Genomic DNA, 13211 nt, shown 5'->3' with positions numbered 1-13211 from the left:
ATAACTTTGGGCCCATCTGCTCCCAAGGGGGACAGAAAACCACTAGACACCAGGGAAAGTTTCTGTAAGTGTGTGTGAACTGGAGTTCAGCTGACGGTCTGCATGTACTGGCATTTGGGTGGCTGTGTGTGTACTGGCATTTACCCGGTGACGTGTGTAGACTGGCATTTGGCTGATGGTGTGCTTGAACTAGGGATTTAGCTGTGTGTGTGTGAACTGGCTTGTGTGGCTGGCATTTGGATCATTGTATATGTGAAGTGATCTTTGGCTGGGGTAAGAGTCACTTCCCTCCAGGGTGGCAATTTCTTACCCTTGCTTTGTGCTCCACTTGGGGGGCAGATTGGGTGTTTGAGATGATGATCTGCCCCTAATGTCAATTTTCAAAGTGTTTTATAATGTTAACTGTTTTATTTCTTATTATTTCAATTTGTGACCTTAATGTTTTGTTTCCCTTTTTTGTTCTAGTGCAAAGCTTTTTGATTTCCTTGGTGGCAGACCCTTTCAGCTTGTGTAGTTTCATGTGTTTGATGAGAAAACTTTTTGTACTGTTTACTTCAAATGAGTATTATTGACCTGCATGAATGCGTTTTTTAATGGGGTAATATTAGCAACATATTTCGCTTCTGTCTTTTTGTGTGTCAAATTCTCCTTGGGTTTATGGAAGATGCCTATTGTGTTGTCTTGTGTGTAGTTTTCTTTTGTTTTTCCTTTCTAGTGCGATATCATTGGTGCTTTCTGTGTCCGTACAGAGTAGGTGCAGGTGATCTTCAGTTTAGCTGTCTCTGGCAAGTGAGTGGTATTTTTTTTCAGTGTCTAGGTCTTTGTGTGCTTTGTATTGACTGACTTTTCCTTCCAGATCACTGTATGCCAGTAGTTTTACTTTCTGTCTGATAAAGCCACACTTATTTTCCATAGTGTTGGGTATTGTTGACTTATTTGTTGTGTTACTTTTATTAGCAAGGATTATGGCTAGCTGCAGGATTGCAGCTAAGCAGGATGCTGGTTTGCTTTTGAAATCTTCCTCTGACCATGGTTCTGAGACTGAATCTGCATCTGAGGCAGAGGAAGAAGTCCAAGATTCTGGCAGTGAATTTTCTGTAAGAGAGGAGTCATCTGATTCTAAAGCCACTCTCGGTGAGTATTTTTGGATGGGATTGTTGACCATGCTAATTTGTATGCTGAACAGTATTTGAGGGAAAATAGTGCAAGACGTGAGCCCCACTTTAGAGCGAGCCAGTGGATTCCCCACACATCTCCATGAGTTGAAGATGTTCTTGGGTTTCACTTTTTTGATGGGCTTAATAAGAAAGCCATTGCTGTCTCCATACTGATCTACTAGTCCCTTGATGGCAACAGCTATATTTCCTACATCCATGAGTCATGATCAATATTTACTTCTGCTTCATTGCATTTTGTGATAATGCTTCAGCATTGCCACGAGATTCACCTGATTGTGACCATCTCTTCAGGATTTGGCCTGTAATTGATCATTTTGTAGCTCGTTTTTCAGAGATCTATGTTCCAGGGAAATAAATAGCTGTGGATGAGTCTTTTTTCCTGCTCAAGGGCTGTTTGGTTTTTAGGAAGTACATTCCTAGTAAATGGGTACATTATGGAATTAATATGAATATGCTGTCAGAGAGTAGTGCTTCATATGTCTATAACTTCAAGGTGTACACTGGTAGGGATTGTTTTATTGACCCAACTGTGGTCAATCCACTTTTGGAGTCCTTGTGTAGGAACTTTTCAAACAGGAGTGATGTCCACATGCTGACCACCATTCATGATGAAAGTACTTCATCTGTGACTGTTTGGGGTTAGGTTGCTGATGAAGCACGCAACCCTGTGTGCATTTTAGACTGCAATAAGCATTTGGTTGGTGTAGATAGAGTAAATCAGAAATTAAAGCCTTACAATGCTTTTCCTAAGGCTTACATTTGGTATAAGAAGTTGGCTATCCATGTGCTTCATTTAGCAACCTTCAAAGCTTTTGTTGTATTCAATGATTTTTCTCCTGATTCAAAGATGACTTTTGTTCAGTTTCAGCAGTCTGAAATAGGCAGCCTTGTTGTAGTAGAGAAGGCAAGTGTTCCTAGAGTTGGAGCGGTGGAGGATGTGGCTAGGCTGAAAGAAAGGCACTTTCCAGATAACATTCCTCCCACACTCCAAAAAACACATTCCCTGTAGGAGTTGTAGAGTCTGTGACTGAACAGGTGTGCCGAAGGAGAGTCCTTCGACCTGCCCAAGTGTTTTTCTAATCTTGGGTTGTGTGCCCGCATATTTTAAATTATACCACACACATCAGACTTATTGACAGCAGCCATACACGTAAAAGTGAACTGACTGGTCAGTATAGTTTTATAATTTTTGTTCAGCTTCACAGCAGTAGTTTGATCTATTTAGTTAGACCTGTTGTGTTTGAGAACATAATTGTTTTTTTATCTCCTTCAAATCGCTTTATGTTTTTTTAAATTACAATAAATGTGATGGTGGTGTGTGTGGACTGGTGCCTGGCTAGCAGTGTGTGTGGACTGAGGCCTGGCTGATGATATGTATGGAATGGCGCTTGGCTGGCAATGTGTGCGGACTGGGGCTTGGCTGTCATTGTGCACGGGGGGGCGCTTGGCTGGCAGAGTGCGTGGACTGGCACTTGGCCAGAAGTGTGCGTGGACCTGTGCCTCTCTGGTGATGTACGTGTACTTGCACTTGGTTGGCAATGTGCATGGACCGGGGCCTGACTGGCAGTGTGTGCATGGGTTAGTGCTTGGCTAGCAGTGTGTGTGGACTGGCGCTTGGCAGGCAGTGTGCATGCATGGTGCTTGGCTGGTGGTGTACGTGTCTGGTGCTTGACTGGCGGTATGAGTGGAATGGTGCCTGGTTGGCGGTGTGTGTAGACTGCTGCTTAGCAGGCATTATGCGAGGACTGGCCCTTGGCTAGGAGTGTGCATGGACTGACACTTGGCTGGTTGTGTGTGTGAGCTGGCATTTGGCTGGCAGTGTGTGTGTAGTGACTTGCTGCCGGTCACTACACATTTATTAGCAGCCAAATGCCAGTCCAGGCACTCTGTCAGCTGCCAGAAGGTGTGATTACTGTGTCAGTCATCTGGGAGTATGAGACTGATGGGTCTTTGAATGGTGCTGTCTGTTGATATGAGTGTTGTAATATGCTGGGCCCATGGCTGACTGTGAATGGTTTTCTATGTGTCCCACATGAAAGGTGTGTGATTGGCCTTTAAAGGGGTTGGTGCCTTATTGCGGCTTTACAGCTCACGAGCTATGAGTCAATAGTTCTGTTTTTTTTACTTTCAACTGTATTTCATTTTTGTGAAATCTCTTGTTAATAAAATTTACATATTGAACATTTCACTCACTCTTGTGCCAAATCCAACCAGTATGTGTGTGTACTTGAGGAATAAATGGTTGTGCAGTAAAATTGCCCTTTTCTGTCTTTCTCTGCCAGGGTGTACATTGACACTAGGGAAAATCTAACAACTCTAGATATTTTGTAAAACAGACACCCAGGGGAGTACAGGGTAGTGTGCCTCTCATTGATCCTAGCAGGTTTTCTTGCCCACAATGCCCTGCAAACCCCAAAATTTGACTAAAATGACACATTTTCCTTACATTTCTATGCCATATTTTTCCAGAACAAGAAGGAAACCATAGAATTCCTACCACACAACATTTCACAACTTGTTCCAGTAAAAATGCTGCACCACTTGCGTGGCAGGGTCTAGTGCCTGAGACAGGAATGGATCACAATAACATCAATGGGAGTCCACAAAATGGGTCCCTCATTGACCTTGCTTGCATTTGTTCTGTTGCAGGCACTAGGCACAGCAACACATGTGACGTACCATTTTTACAGAAGACTTGGGAGAATGCTGAGCGGAAGGAAGTTTGTGGCTCCCTGCAGATTCCAGAAATTTCCATCACAGAGTAAAATGTGTTTTTTTTAGTCAAAGTTTGAGGTTTCCAAGGGATTCTGGATAAAACAAAAGTTTGAGAGTCGTGCAAGTCACCCTATCCTGGATTTCCTTACATATATAGTTCTGAAAAATGTACAGGTTTGCTAGGTTTCCCTTGGCACTGGCTGAGCTAGGGCCAAAATCCAAGCTAGGCACATTGCAAAAAAAAGGGTCAGTTTTCAGTGGAAAAATATGATGTGTCCATGTTGTGTTTTGTCCCGTTCCTTGTCGAGGGCGCTAAGCCTACCCACTCAAGTGAGGTAACATTTTCATCAGAAGACTTTGGGGAATGCTGGGTGGAATAAAAGTTGTGTATCCCTACAGATTCCAGAATGTTCCATCACAGAAATGTGAGGACAATGTGTTTTTTCAGTCAAAGTTTGACGTTTGCAAGGGATTCTGGGTAGCAAAACCTGGTGAGAGCCACAAAAGTCTCCTAGATTCCCCTAGGTGTCTACTTTTCACAAATGTACAGGTTCGCTATGTTTCCCTGGGTGCCGCCTGAGCTACGGCCCAAAATTCACAACTAGGCACATTGTAAAAAAAGGCTATGTTTTCAGTGGAAAAATGTAATGTGACCATTTACTAACATGGGCACTAGGCCTACCCACACAAATGAGGCACCATTTTTATCACAAGACTTGGGGAAATGCTGTGTGGGTGGAGGTTTGTGGCTACCCTCAGATTTCAGAACTTTCCATCTCAGAAATGTGAGGAAAATAGTTTTTAGTCACATATTGAGGTTTGCAAGGGATTCTGGGTAACACAACCTCCCAAGAGTCATGAAAGTCACCCCATTCTGTATTTCCCTTGGAGTCTTGTTTTAAAAAAATTACACATTTGCCTGGTTTCCCTAGGTGCCAGTTGAGCCAGGGCCTAAAATTTACAGCTAGGCACAATTGCAAAAAAGGGTCAGTTTTCAGTGGAAAAGTGTGATGTGTCCATGTTGCATTTTGGGCCCTTTCCTGTTGCGGGCACTAGGCCTACCCATACAAGTGAGGTATGATTTTTATCAGACAACTTGGGTGAATGCTGGTTGGAAGGTGGTTTGTGGCTCCCCTCAGATTCCAGAACTTTTCATCACACAATATGAGGGAAATTAGTCTTTTCAATCAAAATGTGAGGTATGCAAGGGATTCTGGGTAATACAACCTGGTGCGAGCCATGCAACTCACCCCATTCTGGCTTCCCCTAGTTGTCTACTTTAAAAAAATGTACAGGTTTGCTAGGTTTCCCAAGGCACCAGCTGAGCTAGGGCCCAAAATCCACAGCTAGGCACATTGCAAAACAAGGGTCAGTTTTCAGTGGAAAAAAGTGATGTGTCCATGTTGCATTTTGGACCATTACCTGCCACGGGTAGTAGGCCTACTCACACAATTGAGGTAATATTTCTATCATAAGACTTGGGAGAATGCTGGGTGGAAGGAATTTTGGGCCATATGTACGAACACTTTTTCCCATAGACACAGAATGGGTAAAAACCTTTGCTACATCTGGCCCTTTGTGGCTTCCCTCAGATTCCAGAACTTTCCATCACAGAAATATGAGGAAAATGTGTTTTTAGTCTAAGTTTGAGGTTTGCAAGGGATTCTGGCCAATAGAACCTGGTGAGAACCAAGCAACTCACCCCATCCTGGATTCACCTATGTGGCTAATTTTCACAAATGTACACATTTGCTATATTTCCCTAGGTGCCGGCTCAGAAACAGCCAAAATACACAACTAGGCAGATTGCAAAGCAAGGGTCAGTTTTCAGTGGAAAAATGTGATGTGTCCATGTTGTATTTTGGTCCATTTCCTGCAGCGTGCACTAGGCTTACCCACACAAGTGAGATACCATTTTTATTGTAAGATTTAGGGAAAAGCTGGCTAGAAAGAAATGTGTGTCTCCTCACAGATTCCAGAATGTTCCATCACAGAACTGTGAGGAAAATGTGTTTTTTCAGTCAAAGTTTGATGTTTGCAAGGCATTCTGGGTAACAGGTTTGCTGGGTTTCCCTAGATGCCAGCTGCTTTAGGCACAAAATCCACAATTAGGCAATTTGCAAAAAAGGTTCAGTTTTCGGAGGAAAAATATGTTGTGCCCATGTTGTGTTTTGGACCTTCTTCTGTCACAGGCACTAGGTCTACTCTTGCAAGTGAGGTACCATTTTTATCAGAAGACCTGGGGTAATGCTGAAGGGAATGAAGTTTGTGGTTTCCCCCGGATTCCAGAACTTTTGATTAAAGAAATGTGAGGGAAATGTGTTTTTTAGTAGAATTGTGAGGTTTGCAAGGGATTCTGGGTAACAAAACCTGGTGAGAGCCACACAAGTCACCCCATCCTGGATTTCCTTAGGTATCTAGTTTTCAACAACGTACAGGTTTGCTACTTTTTCCTTGGTGCTGGCTAAGATAAGGCCCAAAATCAACAGTGAGGCATATTACAAAAAAGGGGTCAATTTTCAGTGAAAAAAATGTGATGTGCCCATGTTGCATTTTGGGCGGTTTCCTTTGACAGGCAAGAGGTCTAGCCACACAAGTGAGGTACCATTTTTATCCTATGCCTTAGGGGAACATAGAATAGTAGAACAAGTGTTATTATCAATAGTATTTCTATGCATTTGTGCCATCCTAATGTAAGACAGTGTATAAGAAAGAAGTCATTTTGAGCAAAGCCTTACCCACAAATGGAAAGATGTGCAAATAATTACTACTTGTAAACTACAGATCTTGTGCCATTTTGGAAATACATTGGTTTCCATGATAATTATTTTTCACTATTTGTATTTTACCATATGAATTGCTGTGTACCCGGTACACAATGAAAATCCTTTGTAAGGTGCAGCTCAGTATTTGCTCTGGGTATTTCAAGTTCTTGGAAAACCCACAAACCTTATGTATGGCCACAAGCTGAAGAGTCTAGCAGATGTAATGATATATTGCTTTTGTACATCAGCCACTGTGATGATGTTACAAATGACAACGTTGTCACAAATGCCTGTCTTTTCCTGCTAATTTTCAATATTGTTCCATTTCCTTACTAAGGGGCTCATTACGAGTTAGGAAGTCTCAGGATTGCCATGTTGGCGGCATCGGTTATGCGCCAAATTATGACCATGACGGTCTTCCCAAGAGAACACAGCTAAATCACTGCCAGTGCCGCCAGTGCGGACATGCCGCCACGGATGGCGTTAGGCACCTTCAGGCCGATGGGAACCATGTTCCTGGCAGACATATTACGAGGCTGCACTCTGCCAAGGGTTCCGAGGCGGTTGCACCACCACGAAAACCCTGGCAGACACCAACTCTATAAAAGGAAACACCCAGCTTCTGGTACACATACCTCACTGGAGCCGCAATGGAACCTAAAGTGGAAGTCCTCCCACTGCTCCTGCTCGCACAATGTCTCCGGAACCAGCGACGAAGACAACAACCATGAATACACAGACCCACCTCACACAGGAGGAAAAACCCAATCTACACACGGACACACAACAGACACATCTGGGACGGCTTGTGACGGCAACACACACGTAAGTGCATACCCGTACGCACATACACACAATCCTACATGCAGAAACGCACACCCACACAACACACACCCGTACTAAACTCACCACGGCCAACACACATGTGTCATACACACATCAATCCACATACACATACACAGCACCGGCACTAACACAACCATCCACAACAGCACCGATACACACAAGGACAACACAACTGCAACTACACAGACACTTCACCAAGCAATGTCATTGCACACATCCACATGACAACACACATTAACAACAACAGGTAACAACACCAGTCACCAATAAACATAATTACACTGCCATATAACAAAGCATATGTCACAACACGCAAACACCACACACAACGCATATGACATAGCCATCACCACACACACATAGACACAACAACCACACAAGGGCATACAACACCACCATTACACCTCTACACAAACAATACACAATTGTGCTACATACATGCATGTAACAAACACAACATGTCTCACACACAGAACACAGCAATGACAGCGAGACAAATGGCAGAGTCACACCCACACATGCAGCCCAGGCACAACAGCTGGCCCAACCAACACACACACGTCACACATGCACAAACCAAAGCCCACAAACACCAAACGGCCCTGTTGAAAGATAGGCATGACGAGTATGTCAACATCAATCCAACAATATGTTGGGCCAGATGTATTAATAAATAAGAACAATAAAAAGAAATATGAACATATTAAAGGCCAATGGCCAGTCCAAAGTGCCAAAGGCACAAATGGCACCTTAGAGTGCCTCAACTTGACTCCTGACTGCAAATTGACCTCCACATGGTAGGCAAGCAGAGACCTCAGGGATTGGGTGGAGATGGTGGAGAAGGGGGTTTGGGCTTGGGTTTGGGAGGATGTTCTTTGGCTTTGGGTTTGGGAGGGGGGTCCTTGGGCTTGACCTTGGATTTGAGCGGGGGGTCCTTGGGCCTGGGCTTGGGAGGGGTAGACTTCTTGGCAGGGGGAGGGGCATGGACACTTGAGGGGGCAGGGGAGGACTTGGAGGTGGAAGGGCTAGACTTGGAGGAAGAACGCTTGGGGGTATCACAAGTTGGGAGAGGAGTAGGGAACAAGGAAAGCAGGAAATGCTTCTTAGACACACAAGGGCGGTCATGGCAAAGGGGTCTGGGGGTGGAGAGAGAGGGAGTGGCTGTAAGATGAGTCGGTGTGGATGTTTTGGGTGCAAGTGCGTGCGTGGAATGCTTGTGGGTGCTGAGTGTCTGTTGGGTGGGTGAGTGCGGGCAATTAGGTGTCTTGTGAGGAGGGGGGAGAAGGTTCAGGGAGATGCCATGTAGGATGGGTGACTGTCTGTTGGGGTGGGTGTTGTCTGTGTGCATGCCGGTGGTGGGTCTTATGGTGTTTGTGCTTGTCAGTGGTACCCTTCCCTGTTGAGGTGGATGCATGCCTGTGTGTATGTGTGCTTTGGATGGGTTTGGGGAGAGGGGTTTGGGATTGGGAGAAGGTAGGTGAAGGGGGACAGTGGACAAGGGGAGACTGGCTGTCATCAGTGAGGAGGCCAGAGCCTGAAAGGATCTCTGGAGGTCAGCCGGGGCAACGTGAATGCCCTCCAGGAGCACTTTGCTCTGTTGGACTTGAGCTGCCCGTCCCTGGATGGCATTCACAATGGGGGACTGACCCACAGAGATGGACATCAGGAGGTCAATAGCCTCCTCAATGAGGGCAGCAGGGCTGACTGGGGCAGGGGCAGAGGTGTCTGTGGCAAAGGAGATGCCCACCCTCTTGGATGAGCGGGTGCAGCCAATTGGTTTGGGAGCTACAGGGAGGGCAGTGCTAGTAAGGAGGTGGCAGACAAAGATGGTGCTGGGGTGGTCACAGATGGGTCCGTCACCGCGAGGGAGTGTCCACTGAAGGAGAATTCCAAAGAAGAGGTGGTAGATCCGGTCTCCCCGGTGGCACTCCCTTCGCCCTCCATCCCACTGGGTCCCTCACTCTCTCTGGTTGCAGCTTCCTGGGTCCAGTGAGTTGCTGCCTCCCCACTTGCCTGTGCCCCTTCTCCTTCACCTGACGGTATTGATACACACAAATAGGGTGGGAGGTAAAGAGGGAGAGAGAAAAAGAGAGAGAGAGAGAGGGAGAAAGCGAGAGAGAGGGAAAAAGGGTTAACATATAGCTCTCATACATACTGGTTAACAAGCACATCTGTGACAATACTTATCCTGGCTAGGCCATTGCAGGTGCCAATATACATTACCTACATCATGTCACAACATGTCACTACTACCCACACCTGTATTACAACCCTCACACCTACATCAATATCTAATTAGGACAGCTCAAATGGAGTCATCCACATGATGACTACCAAACCCATTTCTGGCACAGCATGCCATGGATGCAGTATCAATTGTATGCCTATATACACATCAAACCACTCCAGGCCCATTTCATCCGTCCAGCTGATTGAAACAAAACACTTCTGTCTCCCACAGTGACAACATATGAGCAGACCATGCCATCTGTAACATATCCGTTATATTGAAGACAACTCCACTCACAGACCACACAGCACCTCCCTGTCACATTACATGCCAGACCAAACACTCTGTACAGTGATGCCAACATGGAAATCAAACCTGAATTAGGATTGCAAGTCAGACACCCAAAGAGTTGACATCTGATGTGTAAAATGAGAGTCTGTGGCATAGCCATTTGAATAGTCTGACCCAATCATAGGGCCAGATCAGCAGACACCAAATAACATATATATCACAACTGACCATACAGTCAAGTGCATCTACAAAGGCCCATAGAACACATATGACCAGCAGCTCCCGCCAGCAGCAGCTGCAAAACTTTTACTACAAAACAATAATAAACTAAGTTTATTATCGTTTTGTAGTAAAAGGGGTGGGGCATTAGGGATGACAAGACCTGAGGGGGAGTGCACACTCCACCTCAGTGCGCAACACAGTTGATGAGGTGGATCGAGCAGGCACAGGCTCCCACTCTGCCTGGGGGTGCCCTGGCTGGGCACTCCCAGCCAATCCGACGCTGCTCAGATTGGCTGCAGGGCAGGCTGGGAGCCTGTGCCTGCAGTGCAGGAGAGGAGCAGAGAGGCAGCTGTGGCAGCAGCAGAGAAGCAGGTAAGTAATTAAAAATAATAATTAATTCACCCCCACGCACCTCCCAGTGCCACCCCACCCCAACAAAGCCCCGCAAGCTGCTCCTGCATATGACACATCCATTCTCAATCATGAGTGCAGTGTCACAACAGATGTACTTCAGGAACACACATATTACATCATGGTCCACTTAGAATGCCACAACAAATGCAGTCACACCTGTCATACTGCGCAACATGACAGCTTCACCCTCAAACACCATTCCTGAAATGACAATACCTGTCACAGAGCCCAGACAACACACATCTCTGACAGTAAATGTCATGATGCATTAGGCACACATGACCCAACACCACTGCCTGTACACCACTTACACATCCCACTACTACATGAGCCAGCCAGCGGAGACTAAATGCAACATTAGATTCACATCTACATGCCATGTGACATGCAATAGGCCAACCTCTCCTAATCTGCCACTTCAGCTTGACCAAGGCATGCAGAAAAGTCCCAGCCCATCAGATGTGCCCCCACCTTACCTTTAGGACATGATGTAGGCAGTCACTCTGCAATGTAGCATATCACTTGCTAGGCCACTGTCATACATCCCATATACATACCATGGTGACATATACGAGACCTGTCAAGGCACTTACCACCTCTAGTATCATCCCATTAGTTTAATGGTCACATCCCCACAAGTATTGCACCTAGAAATGCATGATGTCTACAACCAGACATCATCATTTGTACATGTATCAGCATCCCTGTTTGCCGATCTTCACATACCCTACAGTCAGAAGATCACCTATATATATCAATAAAGCTATCAAATCAGTAATCCTGTCCCATGGAGGCCATATCTTTTGTGGAACTTGTTAAAAGAAGAAAGTATATCCAAATAAATGTGTATTCTGGTCCCTTATTGGAGCATTTCATCCACAGCACAACAACAGCTACCCTCCTCTCAGCTCTGCTCAAATCTCCCTCAACACTCCACATTCTATATGATGTCAGAGCATGACATCAGGCCAGAGCAGAGCAAAGAAAACATTCTACTTTGGTCTTACAATAGGTTATATACCACACACCTCCCTCCTTTAAAAAAAAAAAATGCTCCAAGGAAACTATATACAAGATTTGAAAAGAAATACAAGAAAATAAAACAGAATAAAATGTACAGTGCCTATGCAAACATCATCATCAACAATTCCCTATAAATTTAACAATTCTATTAAGGTTCCATACTCTACCATCTTTTATCTTTACTGCATTTCTAAAAAGCTTAACAACTTCAAAAGGTCCTTGAAATTTACTTTTGTCTTTACACAAAGTCGGTTTTTTAACCAAGATCTGGTCACCAATCTTTATATTATAATCATGCACGCCTTTCTTATTGTTGTAGTACATCTTCCTCTTTTGTACACTTACACTTTCATTTTCATTCTTCACATTCACTATGGGGGTCATTCTGACCCCGGCGGTCTCAGACCGCCGGGGCCAGGGTCGGCGGGAGCACCGCCGACAGACCGGCGGTGCCCCGCAGGGCATTCTGACCGCGGCGCTTTGGCCGCGGTCAGTGCAGGAAAACCGGCGGTCTCCCGCCGGTTTTCCGCTGCCCGTCAGAATCCTCCAAGGCGGCGCAGCATGCTGCGCCGCCTTGGGGATTCTGACACCCCCTACCGCCATCCTGTTCCTGGCGGTTCGCCCGCCAGGAACAGGATGGCGGTAGGGGGTGTCGCGGGGCCCCTGGGGGCCCCTGCAGTGCCCATGCCAATGGCATGGGCACTGCAGGGGCCCCCGTAAGAGGGCCCCGCTTGTATTTCACTGTCTGCATAGCAGACAGTGAAATACGCGACGGGTGCAGTAGCACCCGTCGCACCTTCCCACTCCGCCGGCTCCATTACGAGCCGGCTTCATGGTGGGAAGGTCGTTTTCCCCTGGGCTGGCGGGCGGCCTTTTGAAGGCCGCCCGCCAGCCCAGGGGAAAACTCAAAATACCCGCCGCGGTCTTCCGACCGCGGTACGGTATTTTGGCGGCTCCCGCCGGGCGCGCGGTGACCGCGCCCAGTGGGAGTCAGAATGACCCCCTATGTCTTGTTCAATTTAGTTCTTCCTCCAACATACCCATGCAGGTGTAAGTGAAGTGTTAGCCTTTCGACCTCGGAAAAGATCGAAAGGAACTTTACCTGTTGTGGAATGAGGAGTCACCCTGTATGCATAAAGACACTTTTTCAGACCATCCTTCCAGTCTCTATTTGATGCACTTTCTAGTTGTATACACTCTTTCACACACCTGTTGAATCTTTCTACTGTCCCATTCCCTTCGGGATGGTAAAGAGAACACTTCTTGTGCCTTATACCAAATTTTCCAAGAAACTCACTCATTTCTCTCGAAACAAATTGTGGTCCATTATCCGTGACAATTGTATTGGGAAAACCTTCACGCCCAAAAATGTCTTTGAAAAACTCAATCATTTTCTCAGTCTCCGTACTGCTACATATACCAATTTCAGCCCACCTGAAAAAATGATCAATCAGTACTATCAAGTAATTGGCACCACCCCTACCATGTACCGGGCCCACAATGTCAACTGCTACTTCCTGCCATGGT

Source organism: Pleurodeles waltl, chromosome 1_2, assembly GCF_031143425.1.
Source record: "Pleurodeles waltl isolate 20211129_DDA chromosome 1_2, aPleWal1.hap1.20221129, whole genome shotgun sequence".
Lineage (NCBI taxonomy): Eukaryota > Metazoa > Chordata > Amphibia > Caudata > Salamandridae > Pleurodeles > Pleurodeles waltl.
Note: the sequence above shows the minus strand (reverse complement) of the source record.